The sequence below is a fragment of the Rana temporaria genome, chromosome 10 (genome assembly GCF_905171775.1).
Source record: "Rana temporaria chromosome 10, aRanTem1.1, whole genome shotgun sequence".
Classification (NCBI taxonomy): Eukaryota; Metazoa; Chordata; class Amphibia; order Anura; family Ranidae; genus Rana; species Rana temporaria.
Window position 1 is genome coordinate 87811105 of NC_053498.1, and position 21658 is coordinate 87832762.

General features: G+C 42.8%; 1 protein-coding gene across 1 annotated transcript in view; it reads right to left on the reverse strand.

Annotated features, from left to right (window-relative positions):
- The window catches only part of CACNG7 (calcium voltage-gated channel auxiliary subunit gamma 7), a 144460-nt gene that overhangs the window by 112772 nt on the left and 10030 nt on the right, over nucleotides 1-21658 (reverse strand). The window lies entirely within an intron of this gene.

The window sequence follows — 21658 nt, forward strand, 5'->3', positions numbered from 1 at the left end:
GTTGAGTGACACCCCACCTTTGTCAAGAGCTGTCTCACAAGAGCCTGATTAAACTCTGACCAATCTTCAGATAATATGAATCCAGTGCCAGTCTTCACCACCTGATTTACAGATATAAGGGCTGTCATTTGTAGAAAAATAAATTAAAATGTTATATTACAATTGCCTTGATGTCTATCTATCTATGCCATTTTATTTTAAAGTGCACCTGTGGCCGCAAAAGACAATATGAATTGACAGGTATGGTACAACTTCTATTGGCCTGCAAATCACTACTATTCTTCCAAAACAAAGTATTTTGTTATGTCAGCAATAATCAACTAGTCACCAGCTCTAGCATGCCCCTTCCTATGTCATGCCCTTTACTATTGACACATCGATGTGATAGGTAACATTAAAACTCAAGAGTAAGAGAAATTGAACTGGAGGAGATATTTTAGAAATGGTGGCTCCAGAGGATTCCCAAAGGTTTGGACTCCTGGGACACTTCACCCTAGGTCAAAGGACTATATTGAAATGGGAACAGGGGGAGCCAGACTGAGTGGAGTATAAATCATATATTTAATAAAAACAAGTAGTAACTCACAGGTTACATTTGATGAGTTCAGTATGTGGTGAAAATCGCCAGTCCTGGAGTCTCATAAATGTCCTATTTAGGGTCCCGTTTTCCCTTTACAGCCTGGGGCACTGGTGTGATCTTACAGGGATCCAGAGAAGGCTGGGAACCAGGAAGCAGGAAACAAAAAGCAGCTGGTCGTCGTGACTTCACAGGAACAGGAAATGTGATTATTCACAGTGGCAAGGAATAGTAATGCAGTTCGAAGCTACGGCTTCTTTGTCAGACCATCAGACTTGGTCTGATGAAGAAGCAGTAGCTTTGAAATGCATTACCATTCCTTGCAACTGTGAATAAACACATTTCCTGTTCCTGTGAAGTCACGACTAGATGCTTTTCATTTCCTGCTTCCTGGTGTTCAGCCTTCTCTGGATCTCTGTAAGATCACACCAGTGCCCCAGGCTGCAAAGGGAAAACAGGGCCCTAAATAGGACGTTTATGAGACTCCAGGACTGGGGATTTTCACCACATACTGAACTCATCTAATTTAACATGTGAGTTACTATTTGTTTTTATTAAATATATAATTTATACTGCACTCAGTCAGGCACCCCTCTGTTCCCATTTCTACACAGAGCCCATCGCTTCACTCTAAGGGAGCTGCCTCCAGGTGCTAATCATACAAGATGTCGGATCATTTATGGACATTATGTTTTAAACAAATGTTTTAATATTATGTGTGCTTACTCTCACACACACATTTTATGTATACCCAGGGCTTTTTTTCAGCGGCACCTCCTAGACTGACTGTATGTAATGGCAAGGGGTGCTGGGGTGTGCTGCAGGGTATTGATGCTCACTGCTGGGGATCTATTTTTGCAGGGGGGGTCTATTAATGCTAGTGGGGGACCTATTGTTGCTGGGAGTCTTATGTTGCTGGGGGGTCAGTTGTGGTAGGAGTCTATTGTTGATGGCTGCCAGAGAGTCTATTAATGCTGGCTGTGTGAAGATCTGTTGATGCTAATGTTGTTGGGGGGGACATTTTGTTGTGGGTAGTCCATTGTTGTTAGGGGGATCTACTGTTGCTGGCTGCATGGGGATCTATTTTACTGCTTTTCTTGCTATTATTACCAAATTCCATACAAATTACTTAGCACCACAATATATATACTTGGTTCTAGATTGTCTAAAAGGGGCAGTACTGGGAGGTGGGTAGAGAACGGAGAAAAGGGGTGACCCGGAAAGGGGGAGTTGTCTGAGAAAAAAAGCACTGTGTATACCTATATTCCAGTTGCTATATAATTTTATGTTATCACCATATCTAGCGCCACTGTTCACCCCTGTTTTCAAAGGACTATATTGGGAACTGGAAGTTGTTGCTATGTGGAATAAATGTTTTCTTTTGTACCCTGGGGCTTGTGTTTACTGAGTTGCTTCAAGTACAAATCAGGAAGGTAGAACTTTTATTTTGTAAAGTGAACATGCCCTACTCTTTTAGTAAATCACCTCCTATGTGTTTTTGTGTGTTAAAACTGAACTCCAGGATTGTTACAAAAACTACCCTTGCAGTGTGACCTCCTTGAACTGCAAGGGTTTATTTAGAAATGGAGGAATGAGGTGTAATACTTACCTTATCCCTTGCTCCAAAGGGCTCTGGCTCTCCTATCTTCTCTCCGAGGGCTGCCATTGTACTTGATGACCACTGACTGGAGTGCTGAAGAGAAGAGGCTTTGGGGCACTGGTCACAGAACATGGAGAAAACCTGCCTGAGTGAGGAATGAGGTAAGTATTATGCCTTATTCCTCGATCCCTTGACCTATTGCGCACTGGGGGGAGGGAGGGGGCACTTTAGTCGTATCTTTTTTTGCAGTCCACCTTGTGAAAAAGTTAACACGCTCCTTTCTTTCCAAGGCACCATGTCGCAATGTACAAATGACACCTGCTTAATGTGGTGTGCTAAAAACTCAATTGTGTTGAGGTGCCCTGGCAAATGAATGGCACAGAAATGTTTTGCAGATCATGCATTACAGTGTGCTTCTGAAACACAACGCATACCTTTACTGTGCATTTCCATAACTCATCAGGGTCAATGGGCCATCACTGCTTAGTAATATCATTATTATTAATAGTTGGAATAAATAATACTTTTTAATATCATCACCATTATCACCATCAAATGCCCATTTGTACATAACTACAATGTCAACAAGTATAAATAAGAGATGAAGCAATCACAGGCAACCTATTTTAGATATTTTGACGTTGATCAAGAGGAAGTCTATACAAACCTGCAGATGGAACTCCATTTTTAACCTCGAGGTGAATGAAATACATCTTGACTCTAAATATAGATATCAGTCTAACTCCCAGGATCAAGTTTTCCACTAATGGATTCTATTTATAGGTGCAGATACCATTTCTTGTAAGAAATGGTATTGTATCCACTTGAACATTCACTTAAGAAATTGATCATCATACTCTCCCCTGGGAACATTCAATGTGATCTTGCAGATCTGAGATACAGTATGTGGCTCAGAAAAGTTATTATAGTAAACCCATCACAGACATCAGGAATTCTTACTGAACAAATTATGAAAATATCTGAATGGAGAGGTTACCCTCAGTGAAATAAGCCAGACCAATCAGTAAATGCATATCAGCAGATTCATATATGTGGAAATCTTGACTTTAAAACAAGAAGAGCTTTACTCTTCCACTTTCTAAGCCTCCCTTTTAATCAGTAAGGTCACCCACAAAATCAAAGAACTAATAGGGAGCAGCAAGAAGCCAGAGGAGACAAGACCAGATTTTAAAACCCAACTCTAGCTTTAAAGTGGTTGTACAGGCTCAAGGTTGGGGCTACCTGAACCCCATCTCAATTCAGTGATGTGTACAAGAGCAGCAGCTCTCCTGGGTCTCTTCCTCCCCATTGGCTGAGATAGCAGCAGGAGCCATTGGCTCCTGCTACTGTCAGTCACATCCAGCAAACCAATGAGGAGAAAGCAGGGGTGAGGCTGAGCCGTGCTTTGTGTCTGAATGGACAAAGGGTAGCGGCTGAAGAGTAAGCCTGCTAAAGTACCTCAGGTACCAAGCTTGCTATGGGAGCACTTAGCAGGAGGGAGGGGCTAGGAACATTAGTGGGGGAACCACAGAAGAGGGGGATCGGGGCTACTCTGTGCAAGACCATTACCCAGAGCAGGTAAGTATGACAGGTTTGTTATTTTAAAGAAAAAAACAATCAACCTTTAATATAACTTTAAATTATATATAAATACTACCTTCCTTAAATAAGTACAGCCAAAGCTCATTTGACTATACTCTTCATGTGGATCACAGCAATGCAGTTCGTGCTGTACTCCTGTGACCCGTTTTCAACAGACAGTGGGCTGAAGCACAGAGCTGATCCGGGCTCAGGAAAGATCACAACAATAAAGTTGGGATCCAACCACATGCCTGGACCAGCTGAGCCTCTCAGTGACTCGCTGAGAGCCTGAGTTTGCTGCTTCTGCCCCCTCCACAGCCCAGCATTCCAGTGAGCGTGGGGGGGGCAGAGCAGAGAGTGGTGACTGGCAGTCATCAGCTCTTTGCTCACAGAGCTCTGAGAACCAAGCAATCAGTGGTGTTTGATTGCTTGGTTCTCAGCCTTAGAGGTTTTGTTTCATGCTATCCTGGCCTCTCTTTTTAAAAGAGAAGTATGTGTTTTTTTGTTATTTTTTTTGCTATGGAGGGGCGGGGAGTGGCCATCGCTGAGCCGCTGAGACTGCCATCAGTCAAGGCAGCTGGCAGATCCAGACTTGGGAAGTCGGGATGACGTGCTGCCTCGACTGATGGCAGTGACATCAGCGCAGAGTGGACCACTCTCCGCTGAAAACGGGTCACAGGAGTGCAAAACAAATTGCACTCATGTGACTCTTAGGAGAAGTCCAGCCTAAAAAGCTTAAGCTGGACTTCTCCTTTAAGGTTGAATGGCGACTATCTCTCTCGATCAGCTCATTGTTTTTAGATGTGATTTTCATTGCTGATAATTTCTGCTTATGCATGCTTATTCACTTTGGGCCAGATCCACAAAAGGGATACGACGGCGTATCTACAGATACGCCGTCGTATCCCTGTTTCTATCTTTGGAACTGATCCACAGAATCAGTTTCCAAAAGATAGGCAGAAGATCCGACATGTGTAAGGGACTTACACTGCCGGATCTTAGGATGCAGTACCGCATCTGCCGCTGGGGGCATTTCGAGTCGAAATGCCGCTTCGGGTATGCAAATTAGCACTTACGGAGATCCACGAAGCTTTTCAGCTTTGTTTTTTCTCCGTAAGTTTTAGTTTGCAATCGTAAAAATTGGGGCTGCTTTTACAAAGTGTAAACTGTTTACACCTTGTAAAAGTAGACCCTTCTTACCCGCGACGCTGTTATTTTTATTTTATTTTTTTTAAATTCCCGCCGTATCTTTTTTTTTTCCCGACGCAACTTTTTTTACCCAGCGCGATTCACAAAACTCGGCGTAACGTAAAACCGCGCTATGCACGTCGGGAAAATGACATCGGGAGCATGCGCAGTACGTCCGGCGCGGGAGCGCGCCTAATTTAAATGGGACTCGCCCCATGAAAATAGGAACGCCTTGCGCCGGACGGATTTAAGTTACACAGCCGAAAATTTCTAGGTAAGTGCTTTGTGGATCGGGCACTTAGGTAGAAATTTTACGGCAGTGTAACTTAAATGGGAATTTTTACGTTACGGCGGCTCTTTGTGGATCTGGCCCTTTATTCTCAGTTTGAAATTCACAAATTTGTGAAATTTTCCCTTAGGGTACATTCACACTTGCAAATGCACCCTGCCTGTGATTATATGTGAAAACCTCAGCGGGGGTTCCTGCGATTAGCTGTGAGAGGCAGCCCCATTGAAAGCATTGAAAGACTGACGGCTCCCACTTACATGCTCATACAGTTATCACTTGCATGAAAGTTGTAATCTGTGAGTGTTGGGATAAGAATTTTAATAAATAGTGTACAGGAAAATGTTTATATTATTGAGCTAAGCTAAAAAAAAAAAAAAAACCTGAGAGTTTAATACTACTTTAATTATATTTCTGAAACACATAAACTGGTATAGATAGATCTGTTAGATTATATTAAACTTTTGCATTAGAAAGCCAATGATCAAGTCACTAAATTAAGTGAATTTATGTGCGTAGAAAGCATTTCTGACAAGAAATGGTATCTGTATATAAATAGAAACCATTAGCGTAGAAAATATATGACCATTTTTTAATGATGATAATGTCCCTCCCTTGCAGCAAAAAATAAATTACTGATTTATTACATTTTGATGCTCATTATTCTGAATTCCTCCAGCTTGGTTCTGACCCCCTGTCCTTTTATTAAAGTATATTGTATGTAAATCCAATTATTAAAATATCATATATACGCAGAAACATGTTAATATCATTTCAAAAGTTGTTTTTAGCCTTTTGCAGTTTTTATTAAATGAATACAGGATGACCCTTCCATGAAGATCCTTGTTTAGACACTTTCTGTGTATTGGGTAACAAATGTCACCCAATTTTGCACATGGTCTGTCACCTAGTCACACGTGACCCTGATGGAGTCTATAAGTAGTAATGGGCAATGATGTGTTGCAAACGCTGGAGCAAGCGCATGTAGATAGGAGGTGGCTAAAAAAAAAAGACTAATGCCTTGTACACACGATTTGAATTTCCGATGAAAAAAGCCAGACGGAATTCTTTCATCAGATATTCTGACCATGTGTGGGCCCCATCAGACTTTTTTTCCGGCGGAGTTTAGAAATAGAAAAAGTTTTATTTTTTTCCGATGGAAAAAAATCCTATCGGAAATTCCGACGGAGAAAAAAACACGCATGCTCAGAATCAAGTCGATGTATGCTCAGAAGCATTGAACTTAATTTTTCTCGGCTCTTTGTAGTGTTTTACGTCACCGCATTTTGGACGGTCGGAATTTGGTCTGACAATGTGTATGCAAGACAGCTTGAACGGAATTCCGATGGAAAATTCCATCGGATTTTATCCTATCGGAAGTACAGGGCATTAGGTGCAAGTTAAGATGAACATTTTTAAAAACAGGATTTAAAAAAATGGCAGTTGTTTAGTATAGTCACAGTATTTTATTTTTAATCTCTTTTTATTAATGTTTTCTGTTCAAGGATTATAAAACAAAATCGTAATAAGGAGACAGCATCCAAGTCACATAGTAACAGAATAATGGTCTGTCAGAGCTAATATCCTTCAAGTCCTTAACAGAATAGAAAATACAAGGTCACATACTCACTGATAAAGTATACATAATAGAACATACAAGAGAAATGAATGCATTGTCCAATCCAAAACTTTGTCATAACAATAGCAAATGTATCCTTAGAAAAACTTGACCAACAAGCACTTGGCAAGGGAATGTATACCCCCCCCCCCCCATGTATAGGGCTTAAGGTATCAGTGAGCAAACCACGATTCTAGCAAGAACAAGCCAACAAAGGTAATAACCACTATAGATTGTTAAAATAAGGAGAACTAATGCCGCGTACACACGTCCGTTTTTCGGGTTGTATAAAATTACGTATTTAAGGGTCTAGAAAAAAAAGTTTTTTTTCAACCCGATCATTAAAACGGCCTTGCCTACACACAATCATGAAAAAAATGCTCTAGCAAAGCGCGGTGACGTACAACACGTACGACGGCACTATAAAAGGGGAAGTTCCATGCGGATGGCGCCACCTTTTGGGCTGTTTTTGCTGATTTAGTGTTAGTAAAAGATGATTCGCGCTTTTCAGTATGTTACAGCGTGATAAATGTGCTTACTCCATTACGAACGCTAGTTTTTCTGAGCATGTGCGTTTTTTTCACGTCGTTAAAGCCCACACAAGACCATTTTTTACGACGTAAAAAACGACAATGTTAAAAACAACGTGAAAAATTAGAGCATGTTCGAAATTTTTAATGCCCACACAAGATCATTTTTAATGACATTAAAAAAAAACGTAATTTTTTTACAACCCGAAAAACGGTCGTGTGTACACGGCACTAGAATGGAAGAAAAAGAGAGAAATGGGAAAAAAGGGGGGTTGGGAAAGGGTTACAGCATGAGCATTCCCTGGGCATCGCGTCAAACTTTCTGGGAGGTGAAAGGTTCCAAATTTGAAGGCTAACAGAAATAGAACCACACATTTCACATGAGATTATAGGATTCAGTTTTATCATTGTTCCAGGCGATCATGTGTTACACAGTATTTTAGAAAACAAAATATCACCAAGTTAGATCTTCTTAACCTTTTTACAGCCAACGCCATAGGTCATTTAGCAGTGGGAGATTTTACACACACTCCGGGCTGCTGAACTCCACAAGCCGCCAACTGATGAAAGCAATCAGTAAAGCAATTACTTCCAGGGGCCTCCCAGCCCCTGGTGAAGAAAATGTTTTGAAATGCAGTGGGCTATTCCCACACAAGAATTTGGAAATCTTTCTTGGTAACAATTATATCGCTAATTGTGATATGGAAATATGGGGTGCTAGTAAAGCATATGGCTATGACATTAATATGTATAAGCCAGCAATTTCATAGGATAATGTGTTAATATAATATGATTTGGATTTTTAATGGAATACAGTATGTTGTCATTGAGTTGACATGCCTAGAAAAGCAGGGCTGTGGAGTCGGTAGATAAATGTTCCGACTCCGACTCCGACTCCGACTCCTCAGTTTTATGTACTTCCGACTCCGACTCCGACTCCTCTGTATTAATATGCGAATGTATTTTATACATTCCTTGAGGAAAAGAAACGCAACCTACCACAGGACTACTGGCTGGGAAGCCAACAGTCTACTGTATTGCACAGTTTAAGCAAAAGACAAACACAATGAAAACAATCAAGTGGCTGGATAGTAGCAGCAGGCATAAACATCAGGAACAGGATCTTTACCAGTTCAAAAATACAAACCACATTATTTGGTTGTTTTAGAACAAAAACAAAGCTTATCTATAATGAACCAAAAACAAAATCTGTAAAACCTAGAAATGGTTTATATTAATCTTGAAATGTAGTTATAGGCTTAGCAAATGCAAATCAATTCAATGTAGAGTTCTAAGGAAGAGAATTGCCTCTGCCAGATCCTCTTTCATAGAGGCTCTTAAGTCAGACTTTATTATTTTTAGGGCTGAAAATAATCTTTCGACACTGACTTGGGTGGGTGGCATTGCAGTAACTATTCTGGCCACATCACTAACGATCTCTGGATAAACAAGGATGGCTTCTTCAACAGTAAGTTTTGATGAGCGATCATACTTTTCAACTTCTTTTAGTGCTTTATAAAACTCCTGTTGGAATTTTTTTATTTGGACACTTACTGGTTCTCTAACATGCGTTCCCTGTAAGAAGCAGAACACATCACTATGGAAAATATAAGTATCGCAGCTCCTAATTGTGCGTTGCGTGCCATATAGTGAAGCACATGAAAAGCATGCTTCTTCACGGTCACTTAACGTGTTCGTTTTGCGGTTACGTGAGGCACTGCATGCATTGGTCTTTATTCTTACAGTAGAGAAGTCATTAATTAGAACTTTTTGTGAATCGGGACATTTAAACATGCTTTTTTTTTTTTTTTATTCCAATCTAAATTTAGTAGGAGTCGGAGTCAGAGTCGGTGCATTGTTTGCCGACTTCGACTCCAGGTACCCAAAATTTCCCCCGACTCCGACTCCGAGACTCCGACTCCACAGCCCTGTAGAAAAGTCCCATTTTCTTACTGTGGCAAACAAAAAGTAGCAGGGAAAAAGGCTTGGTGAGTTTAAGTTATCATATTTATCTTTGATTTAGTTATGGTCCGCAAGATCTGGGGAAGAGATGTCCTGTGGCTACATTTGCGTGGACTAAGCCCCCCCCCATCGGTTGTTTGGATCTGGAGCACTTTCCCCGTCAAATTGTAGGCAGCGCTTCTTCCGGGCTTCACCCATAACATCTTGATAAAAAATTATGTTATTTAGCAAGACACATACATTAATAATTGAGCTACTAAAGTTCTGTAATTTGCCTCCAGCTTTGTTCATGTTTCTTCTAGCTAGAGGCTTTTGCTTTTGCTAAAGCCCAGAGCCCCTGGGTAGCAGTAAATCTTTAGACTGCCAGCAGATTAGGCTCTAGTGGCTCTGCTTTTCAGCACAGTGCCAAAAATGGAGAGCTACTGAGCATGGGTGGAGCAGGGTGAGACATAGGGTTTGATTTACTAAAGGCAATTATACATTTAAGCAAAGAGCCGTTGCTCCAGAGCTTAAAGGGGTTGTAAAGGAAAATTTATTTTTTCATAATAAGCATCCTTTACCTGCAGACATTCCTCTTTTCACTTCCTCATTGTTCGTTTTTGCTCAGAAGTTGCTCTATTTCTTCTCTGTTCTGTTCATTTCCTGCTTGTCTGATTGTAACTCACCACCGCGAAGGGAGGCTTTACTGCGGTGGTCAGTGACGTGCTCGCCCCCTCCTGGGAACTACATCTGTGCGGCATTACGCTCTCTACGTGTTAGAGACTTTAAGGAGGTGAGAATTATTGGGCGTGCTGCAATGCATACTGGAAAATGTAGTTCTTACATGAACGAGCGCCGCAAACCAGGAAGTGAAAGAGAGAACAGAAACTAGAACGCCGGAGGTGATATAGATGAAGGAATTTAATAGGTATTTACTCGTTTTTTTAACAGAATCATTACACTATTCTGTCTGTCTACCTTGCAGACATTGGGGCAGATCCACAAAGAAATTACGCCGGCGTATCTATTGATACGGCGCGTAATTTCAAAGTTCCTGCGTCGTATCTTTGTTTTGTATCCACAAAACAAGATACGACGGAATGAGGGATCGATCCGACAGGCGTACGTCTTAGTGCGCCATCGGATCGTAGTTGTATATTTACGCTGGCCGCTAGGTGGCGTTTCCGTCGAATTCCGCGTCGAGTATGCAAATTAGCTAGATACGGCGATCCATGAACATGCGTCTGGGCGGCGCCTTTTTTTTTACGTTGTTTGCGTTCGGCTTTTTCCGGCGTATAGTTAAAGCGGGAGTTCAACCATTTCTTTTTTTTTTTTTTTTTTTTTCCTTAGCTTCCTGCTCGTTCGGTCTAGGGGAATCGGCTATTTGTATTAAAATATGAGCTGTACTTACCCGTTTTCGAGATGCATCTTCTTCCGTCGCTTCCGGGTATGGGTCTTCGGGAGCGGGCGTTCCTTCTTGATTGACAGTCTTCCGAGAGGCTTCCGACGGTCGCATCCATCGCGTCACTCGTAGCCGAAAGAAGCCGAACGTCGGTGCGGCTCTATACTGCGCCTGCGCACCGACGTTCGGCTTCTTTCGGAAAATCGTGACGCGATGGATGCGACCGTCGGAAGCCTCTCGGAATACTGTCAATCAAGAAGGAACGCCCATTCCCGCAGCCCATACCCGGAAGCGACGAAGAGGATGCATCTCGTAAACGGGTAAGTAATGCTCATATTTTAAAACAAATAGTCCTTTCCCCTAGTAAAAACGAGCAGGAATCTAAGGGGAAAAAGTGCCCTCTAAGGGTGAACCACCGCTTTAAAGCTGCTATATAGTGGCGTACTCAATGTTAAGTATGGCCGTCGTTCCCGCGTCGAAATTCGAATTTTTAATGTCGTTTGCGTAAATCGTTCGCGAATAGGGATTTGCGTAGAATGACGTCACCATCGTAAGCATTGGCTTGTTCCGGTTTAATTTCGAGCATGCGCACTGGGATACCCCCACGGACGGCGCATGCGCCGTTAAAAAAAACGCCGTTTTACGTCGGGTCACAATGTATTTACATAAAACACGCCCCCATCACATCAATTTTTTTTTCCTTTAAAACTACTTTAATAAATTAGGTTAAAGTTTCACTTTGCAAATGTGCAGGGGTCAGTAATTTTACTGAAACTGGCAGAAATGCTTGTTTGAAAAAGGAACAGGTAGTTCTAAAGGAAACTACTGTCAGAAATCTATTGTTACTACTTAATTGAATCATAAAGGTGTCCCTATACTCTACTAAATGATATATTAAAGTTGTCACTCTCTCCCATCTCAGAAAGTTTGGTAGGTATGCCAAAGGCTGTGTGCCTATAGGCTCCAAAAAATAGAAATCTGGCCCTACATCCTACTTACATTATTTTTTATTTTTATGACTTTTTCCTGAACCCAGAGTCCCTGTATCAGATATACTGTAATATCCTAGGTGGCCAATCTCCCGCAGTCACCGAAACTCGCTGATTTCACATTCCGCTGTACCTTACTGCTGGCTGTGAAATCAGAAAAAATGACAGAGCTAGAAGTGAGACTTAATGAGCCCACCCATGAAACTACTTTCCTGAGCTGTCACTGGGCCGGTGGCAGCTTTACCAGAAAGAACACACTTCCAATGCCAAGAGGGAAATCAGCTCCACTTGACAGCTGGAAATACTGCAAAGGAGGTTTAGATTATTAAAAACACCAGGGGCTTAAAGTGAGGTTTCATCACTTTGTGTCTGGGAGTTCAATGGTATATTTAGTAGAACATTTTTTTTTTTCTCACATTTTCCTTTTTTCATGCATTAATTACATTTCTTGTTGGTTTGCTGCACAGTTGACCCAAAAAGTAAACTGAAAAAATAGATGAGCTACAGCCCAAACCTAATGTTACATATTAAAATGACAATGTCACCAAAAACTGCAAACAAAAAGCACAGAAAAAAACAAGAAAAAACAAGGGGGCAGATTCACATAGAATTAGATCGGCGCAGCGTATCAGAGATACGCTACGCCCGGTAACTTACTTTTGGCTGGTTTGAATCCTGGAAGAATTTGCGCCGTAAGTTACGGCGGCGTAGTGTATCTCTGGTGGCGGAATTCAAATTGGCGATTAGGGGGCGTGATTCATTTAAATGAAGCGCGTCCCCGTGCCGAATGAACTGCGCATGCTCCGTTTCTAAATTTCCCGCTGTGCATTGCGCGAAATGATGTCGCAAGGACGTAATTTTTTAAACTTAGACGTGACTTACGTCCATCCTGATTCACGGATGACTTACGCAAAAAAAAGAAAAAATTCAAATTTCGACGCGGGAACGACGGCCATACTTAACATGGCAAATCTAACTATACGCCGGAAAAAGCCGACTAGAGACGACGTAAGAGAATGCGACGGCCGTGCGTATGTTGGTGGATTGTCGGAAATAGCTAATTTGCATACCCGATGCGGAAAACGACGTGAACGCCACCCAGCGGACGCCGAAGTATTGCATCTTAGATCCGAAAGGCGTACGAGGACGTATACCTGTCGGATCTAACCCAGATGCCGTCGTATCTTGGTTTGAGGATTCAAACCAAAGATACGACGCGGGTAATTTAAAAGTACGCCGGTGTATCAGTAGATACGCCGGCGTACTCTGTCTGTGGATCTGGCCCAAGCATTTTAAATGCTTACTTGCATTTTTCCCCTGTGGTCGGGTACTTTGCTACAGTATATTAGAAGGACATTGCAGTCAATTCATTAATGTTTAAGGGTATCATGTTACTCATTTGCATAAATTATCGTATGTGGTAAATTAAGTCCAATTCACACAAAAAAAGGATTATGCGGTATTTGGCAAAAAAATCTAAAATGTGCCAGTAAATATTGCTTAAAAAGCTCTTAAGTCCAATACGCAAACGGATCAGAGAATATAAAAGCACGTGACAAGCATGTGATAATTACCACCAGGGTTTTGCTGGCGGTATCACATGAGATGTTTGTCAAAAAAACAGCCTGGGGGTATTAAGATAAAAAAAACTTCAGCCTTTATAACCCCTTTAAACTTTGACTACTCAGTGTAAAAAAGTTGAGAGTTGCTACCTGCTTGTGTGAGTATAACCTAAATAGTCAGAGGGGCTGAGGCCTTTAGTGGGGTTGAGGCAGGATCAGAGGACGCGCTAGCCAGTGGCCCCTGCAGGGAAATGCTACACCCCCATTTTTTCAGTTCCTTGGCCCTCTTTTTCCTTGCACATCATAGTCTTCTCCTCTTCTGGGTATGTCTAATTCAGACATTCTCAACCTTTTTAACATGGAGGGACCCTTGATATAACTTTTTGGCTCCAAGGAACACCTGCTAATAATTAATATAATTACAGCTCACAGTACATTAGTGTGAGGGTCAGTGGGAATAATGTTCTTTACCCTTATGCCGCGTACAACCGACCATTATTCATGTCATGGAAAAAAACTAAGGGCCAGATCCACATATAATTTGATAGGCGCAGCGTATCAGAGATACGCTACGCCGCCGTATCTTACCTGGCTTTAAGTCAAATCCAGGAAGATTTTTCGCCGTAATTTACAGTGGCGTAGTGTATTTCTGGTGGCGGAATTCAAATCGGCGGGTAGGGGGCGTGCTTCATTTAAATGAAGCGCGTCCCCGCGCCGATTGAACTGTGCATGCTCTGTTTCGAATTTTCCCGCCGTGCTTTGCGCGAAATGACGTCGCAACGACGTCATTTTTTGAACTTAGACGTGACTTACGTCCATCCCTATTCACGGACGACTTACGCAAAAAAAATAATAATGTAAAAATTTCGACGCGGGAACGACGGCCATACTTTAACATGGCAAGTCTATCTATACGCCGCAAAATAGCAGCTTTAACTATACGCTGGAAAAAGCCGACTAGAGACGACATAAGAGAATGCGACGGCCGCGCGTACGTTCGTGGATCGAACTCCACCCAGCGGGCGCCGAAGTATTGCACCTACGATCCGAAGGCGTACGAAGCCGTACGCCTGTCGGATCGAACCCAGAAGCCGTCGTATCTTGGTTTGAGGATTCAAACTAAAGATACGACGCGGGTAATTTGAAAGTAAGCCGGCGTATCAGTAGATACGCCGGCGTACTCGCTATGTGGATCTGGCCCTAAGTTTTTCTCAACGCGATTCCTCTCAAGCCTGCCTTGCATACACACGATCGTGATAAAAAATGCTCGAAGGAAAGCGCGGTGACGTACAACGGCACTATAAAAGGGAAGTTCCATTCGAATGGCGCCACCCTTTGGGCTGATTATGCAAATTTCCCTTCTTATAACTTGCTTCTGAGCAAGCGCATTTTTTTCCCCGTCTTTAAAGCCTACACACGACGAGAAATACGACAACGTGAAAAATGACGAGAAAAAAATAGAGCAGGTTCTAAATTTTTAATGGCCATTTTTCTCGTCGCAAAAAAATGGTCGTGTGTAAGCGGCATTTTGGTCATTGGGAATAATCCCCCACAACAGATATGTAAAAAGATCATTAGTGTCATTGGTTACTCGTCTGAGAAGCAGGGGTGTCCAAACGTTCTTCAAAGAGGGCCACATTTGATGAAATGAAAATGTGTGAGGGCCGACCATTTTGCCTGACCTTCTTTGAACCACTAAAATTAAATGCAAATTAATTAACCACTTCCCGCCCGGCCTATGGCCGATTTACGTCCGGGAAGTGGTTATGAAATCTTGACAGGACGTTCTAGAACGTCCTGCAGGATTTCATGCCGCGCGCGCCCGTGGGGGCGCGCATCGCGGCGATCGGTGATGCGGGGTGTCAGTCTGACACCCTGCATCTCCGATCTCGGTAAAGAGCCTCCGGCGGAGACTCTTTACCACGTGATCAGCCGTGTCCAACCACGGCTGATCACGATGTAAACAGGAAGAGCCGTCGATGGCTCTTCCTCACTCGCGTCTGACAGACGCGAGTAGAGGATAGCCGATCGGCGGCTCTCCTGACAGGGGGGGTTAGCGCTGATTGTTTATCAGCGCAGCCCCCCCTCGGATCGCCACCCTGGAGCACCAGGGATGCCCACCCTGGAGCACCAGGGTGGGCAAAAAAAAAAAAAATGGCAAAAAAAAAATGGCAAAAAAAAAGTCTAAAAAAAAAGTCTAAAAAAAAAAAAGCATAAAGAAAAAAGATGCCAGTCAGTGCCCACAAATGGGCACTGACTGGCAACAATAAGTGCTGCCACCCCAGTGTCCATCAGCGCCACCCCAGTGTCCATCAGCGCCACCCCAGTGTCCATCAGTGCCACCCCACAGTGCCCATCCATGCCCAGTGCCCACCTATCAGTGCCCATCTGTGCCACCCATAAGTATCCATCAGTGCCGCCCATCTGTGCCGCTTATGAGTGCCCATCTGTGCCGCCCATGAGTTCCCAGTGCCGCCTATGTGTGCCCATCAGTGCCGCCTATGTGTGCCCATCAGTGCCGCCTATGTGTGCCCATCAGTGCCGCCTATGTGTGCCCATCAGTGCCGCCTATGTGTGCCCATCAGTGCCGCCTATGTGTGCCCATCAGTGTCGCATACCAGCGCCGCCAATCAGTGCCACCTCATCTGTGCCCGTCAGTACTACCTCATCGATGTCCATCAGTGCCATCTCATCGGTGCCCATTAGTGCCGCCATATCAGTGCCCGTAATTGAAAGAGAAAACTTATTTACAAAAAAATTAACAGAAAAAAATAAAAACGTAATTTTTTTTCCAAATTTTCAGCCTTTTTTTAGTTGTTGCGCAAAAAAAAAAAATCGCAGAGGTGATCGAATACCACCAAAAGAAAGCTCTATTTGTGGGGAAAAAAGGACGCCAATTTTGTTTGGGTACAGTGTAGCATGACCGCGCAATTGCCATTCAAAGTGCGACAGTGCTGAAAGCTGAAAATTGGCTTGGGCGGGAAGCTGCGTAAGTACCTGGTATGGAAGTGGTTAATACACTGCCCAAAAAATGATCTTGCCTTTGTGTCTGTGTGTGGTGAAGAGTCTAAGGATGATATCGGGCATGTTAATTGGATATACCGTATTTATCTGCATATAACACGTACAGTCATATAACATTTGGAGGGTGTTGTTTTGCAGTTATTGTTTCCGGTGTATGTGAGCGTTGAGACCATCTGTTTAAGCACCATATTATTGGTGAGTTAATGCACATACACACACCTGTATCATCATGTCAATACTTGTATTTTAATTTGAGTATGTTTCTCCATCTAGAATTATTGAAGCTCCTGAAGAAGCGACATTCAGGTCACGAAACATGTAGAGCAAGCAATTCTTTTTAATCTATGAGGACTGTAGGAACTACCAAGAGGCATGCTACATCACAGAGTGGGCATTTCTCCAATATTGCCACACAGGAAGTATTAACCAAGTGCTACATCTAGGATAAAACCACTGTGTCCCATATTGCTTTACCACATATATTATGTGTTGTATATGTATGTATTTTATGTGAACTATTAAAAATTGTTATATATTTTTATACATCACAACAAATTCCATTATTCCTTTATTCAGCATCTTAAGGCCCCATACACACGAGAGAATTTATCCGCGGATACGGTCCAGCGGACCGTTTCCACGGATAAATCCTCTCAAAGATTTCCGCAGATTTCTATGCGATGGAGTGTACACACCATCGCATTGAAATCCGCGCGGAAATCCTCTGCCGATGACGTGTCGCGCCGTCGCCGCGATTATGACGCGGCGACGGGCGCGACGCTGTCATATAAGGAATTCCACGCATGCGTCAATTCATTACGACGCGTGCGGGGAATCCCTTTGGACGAATGGATCCGGTAAGTCTGTACAGACAAGCGGATCCATCCGTTGGAATGGATTCCAGCAGATGGATTTGTTGTGCAGCACAGCAAATATCCGATCTGCTGGAATCCATCCCAGAGGAGATTTCTCCGCGGAAACAGATCCGCTGGCGTGTACACACCATAGGATCTATCCGCAGAAACCCATTTGCTGGGATTTATCTGCGGATGGATTCTATCGTGTGTACGGGGCCTTAGTCTGCCATCCACCAGCTCTCTACCAGCCCACCTGCTGTACTGAAGACTACTGACGACCTCTCCTGCATGGCGTATATACCCGCTCTACTACTGGCGAGACCTACAGGCACTCGTGCCATTCTGCCTTCTGTTCACACTACCAGGGACACCGAGTTAGAGGTGTAAGAGAGGCCTTCCTTGTCATTCCAGGCTCTGCTAACAGGTATGTGACAGGGGGACTTCCTATTTAGAAACCACAGGGCGTGTGTCAACTTCCAGCATGTCTCTAGTACCATAGTCAGATTGCTGCTGCCACGTCCCCCACTCTGCCCTACACAGCTTTAGCAACAGAGGCTCATGGGACCTCTAAAATTGGCTGAAGCTGCTGAGGGTTATTTTCAGTTTCCACTCTCAGCATTCACAGTTGGGGGGGGGGGGGCAGGGACCTAGTGAGCATGTGACCAACAAGCAAATCTCAAAAATAATGCATTTATTTTATTAGATGGGATGGTTTAAGAAGATCAAACATTTTGCAATAGTATATAAACTATCTTTCAACAGATACTTTAATGAAACGCCCAGAGATACTGCACTGTTCTGTGATTCTAGGTGGAAGTTGGAAGGTAGTCTTTCAACTACTGCTATGATCAGTTTCACCCACAACAGTTGTCCATGGCACTAAACACAAATGTGGAAGACAGAATAATTATAAGAGGCAGCAGACTATGGTTCAAATCCCTGAGAAGTCAAATGTTCTGATTAAGAACAATGGCCCAGATTCTCATAGAATTACGTTGCTCCTGGGCAGCGTAACGTATGTGATTTACGTTACACCGCCGCAGGTTTACAGCATTAGTGCCTGATTCTCAGAACACTTACCTGTAAACTTGCGGTGGTGTATCGTAAAAGCGCTCGGCGCAAGGCCGCCCAATTCAAACGTCATTTGCTTAGACGTTAACATAAATGGCGTCCAGCGCCATTCACAGAAGTCTTACGCAAACAACGTAGATTTTTTAAATTTCGACGCGGGAACGACGGCCATACTTAACATTGGCTGCGCCTCATAGACCCCAGGGGCAACTTTACGCGTTGCAAAGGCTACGGAAACGTCGTAAATTCTCTGTGTCGAGCGTGCGTACGTTCGGGAATCGTCGTAATTCGCTAACTTACATAAGTGACGGGGAAAACGACGTTGGCGACACCTAGCGGCGGGAAAAAAAATTACATTTAAGATCTGACAGCGTAAGAGCCTTACGCCTGTCAGATCTAATGGGTATCTATGCGTAACTGATTCTAAGAATCAGTCGCATAGATACCCGGGGCCAGATTAGGACTTACAACGGCGCAAATGGTGTTGCGCCGTCTTAACGCCTTTGAGAATCTGGGCCTATGTCACTAAGGTGGTCTATGCCAAAGGGAAAGTATGTGGTTCCCATTTAACTATTTTCTTTTATATGTTATGCTCAAGACTAAAAAAAAATATATACATTTTTTTTCCCTTTTCTGCTCAGGTAGATAAGAAATATGGCGTATAATTCATTTGTATTTTCATATCCAAGCAGTAGCTAGCTATAGCTCTCATCTCTTTTCAGCTGTATTTCCTTGCCTGGGATGGAAGAGGCAGGCCTTTTATTTATCTGCCTGTCCTCCATTCATAGAGCCCTTTTGATTGATGGAAGCTATAGTACAGCTTCTATGAATAGAGGCGGGGGAAGGGCAGGACTCAAGTGCCAATGACTGGTATAGTGGCTCGTATTAACCCCTGCAGCACTGGAAGATTACCTCTGCAGAGGTATGTGAAAAGGCAACAAAAAATGTAAGCAGCAATCAACACAAGGGACACTTCTAATTCAATGTAAGTACAGTCCCTTGACTTGATTAAAAAAAAAAACTGTCATTGCTGATCTGTTTCTAGCAATATTAATCACCTGACTGTCTCTGTGTCTGGGGAAAGTCGTAAAGATTAGAAAACTGGAGTGAAATCAGAACACCTGAACTGTAAAATCAATGAATTCAGATAAAAGCCAGGTACCGTATTTATCGGCGTATAACACGCACCCTAACTTTAAGAGGGAAGTTTCAGGAAAAATACTTTCCACAGACCCCTGCGTATAATACGCAGGCACAGTTTACCCCCTATTTTCAGGGTAAAAAAATGTGTTATATGCCAATAAATACAGTAATTAGCATTTTCAAAAACCTCTCTCTGAACAGATTTTCTTATAGACATTTTGTGCAATAGCAATATGTGACATAAATGCAAATTAAAACCTAAAAACTTATTAAAAAAAACCCTACAATATATATGAATCTTGGGTGAAAGAATTGCCCAATAAATTAATTTCTTGGTGTCCTTGTTGCTGATGAAATGTTCCATATATTACAATACTACAAGAGTCTATTATTCATGAAATACTTTCAGCCTCCACTGAGATGCTCAGCTTGTCTGTAAGCCAGGGTTCCCTGAAAATTGTATGCAAATTATTAGAACTCTCATATGCGTGCCGGGCCTGTACTACAGACAGAATAAACTATATTTCTGAAATCATAAATCATGTGGGTGTACAGCAATGCAGGTAATAGATTTTCACACTTCGTGCATTTTTATCATTAGAATAAATAGTAATGTCCTGAAAGTTGCCGTAAATGGACAACTTGAGACTTGAGAGAAACATAGACCTTGCCCTTGAGAACCTCTCCTGAAAATGTTAGCCGTTTGGCTGTCCTTCAGATCATCTTTGTTTTGGACTCACAAAGTACTGATGCCAATGGGTTAGTATAGCAGAGGGAAGTAGCATTTTCAGACATAGTAATGTCTTAAAAGTTGCCCTAAATGGACAACATAAAAACTTATATTAGCTAGATTCACTTAGGGTTACGCCGGCGTATCAGTAGATACGCCGTCGTAACTCTGAATCTACGCCGGCGTAAATTTAAGTGTATTCTGGAAACCAGATACGCTTAAATTAGGCTAAGATACGAGCGGCGTAAGTCTCCTACGCCATCGTATCTTAGGATGCATATTTACGCTGGCCGCTAGGTGGCGCTTCCGTTGAGTTCGGCGTAGAATATGCAAATGACTAGATACGCCGATTCACAAACGTACGTGTGCCCGTCGCAGTAAAGATACGCCGTTTACGTAAGGCGATTCCCGGCGTAAAGTTAGTCAAACAAATAGCTGGACCAGTCAATGTTAAGTATGGCCGTCGTTCCCGCGTCGAAATTTGAAAAATTTACGTTGTTTGCGTAAGTCGTCCGTGAATGGGGCTGGACGTAATTTACGTTCACGTCGAAACCAATACGTCCTTGCGGCGTACTTTGGAGCAATGCACACTGGGATATGTACACGGACAGCGTTTGTAAAAAACGTCAATCACGTCGGGTCACCAATCATTTAAATAAAACACCCCCATCCTCATTTGAATTAGGCGCGCTTACGCTTACGCCGGCCCCATTTACGCTACGCCGCTATAATTTAGGAGGCAAGTGCTTTGTGAATACAGCACTTGCCTCTCTGACTTAAGGTGGCGTAGCGTAAATACGATATGCTACGCCGCCTGAAAGATGCGCCCATCTACCTGATATGAGACTTGAGAGAAACATAGACCTTGCCCTTGAGAACCTCTCCTGAAAATATTAGCTGTTTGGCTGTCCTTCAGATCATCTTTGTTTTTGACTCACAAAGTGGTCATTAAAAACGATCGTGTGTAGGCTCCAGAGCATTGTTCTAGACGAGAAAAATGGGCATTAAAAATTTAGAACCGGCTCTATTTTTTTTTTCTTGACGTTTTCCACGTCGTCGTTTTTCTGAGTGAGTGAGTGAGAAACTTATATAGCGCAACACATGTGAAATTGAATCGCCTCTGGGCGCTTAGTATCCATTCCCTGAGTGAACTTTTTTTGCCCTCAGAAGAGATGGGTTTTGATTTTTCTTCTGAAGGCCAAGTAGTCCACCTCCAATCGGATGCTGGTTGGTAGAGCGTTCCATAGTCTATGTCCTTGGACTGCAAATCTTCGTTCTCCTTTGGACTTATATCTGGCTTTGGGTATCTGGAGTAGATTTTTGTTGGTGGATCGCAGAACGCGATTGGGGTTGTGAGCTTTTAGTTTTTCGTATAGATATTGGGGGGCATTTCCTTGAACACACTTATGCGTTAGACAGAGTGCCTTGAAAGTGATTCTGTCATTTACTGGCAACCAATGAAGCGTTCTCGTCGTGAAAAATGGTCATGTGTAGGCTTTAATGAAGGGAAAAAAACGTGCATGCTCAGAAGCAAGTTATGAGAAGGGAAATTTGCATAA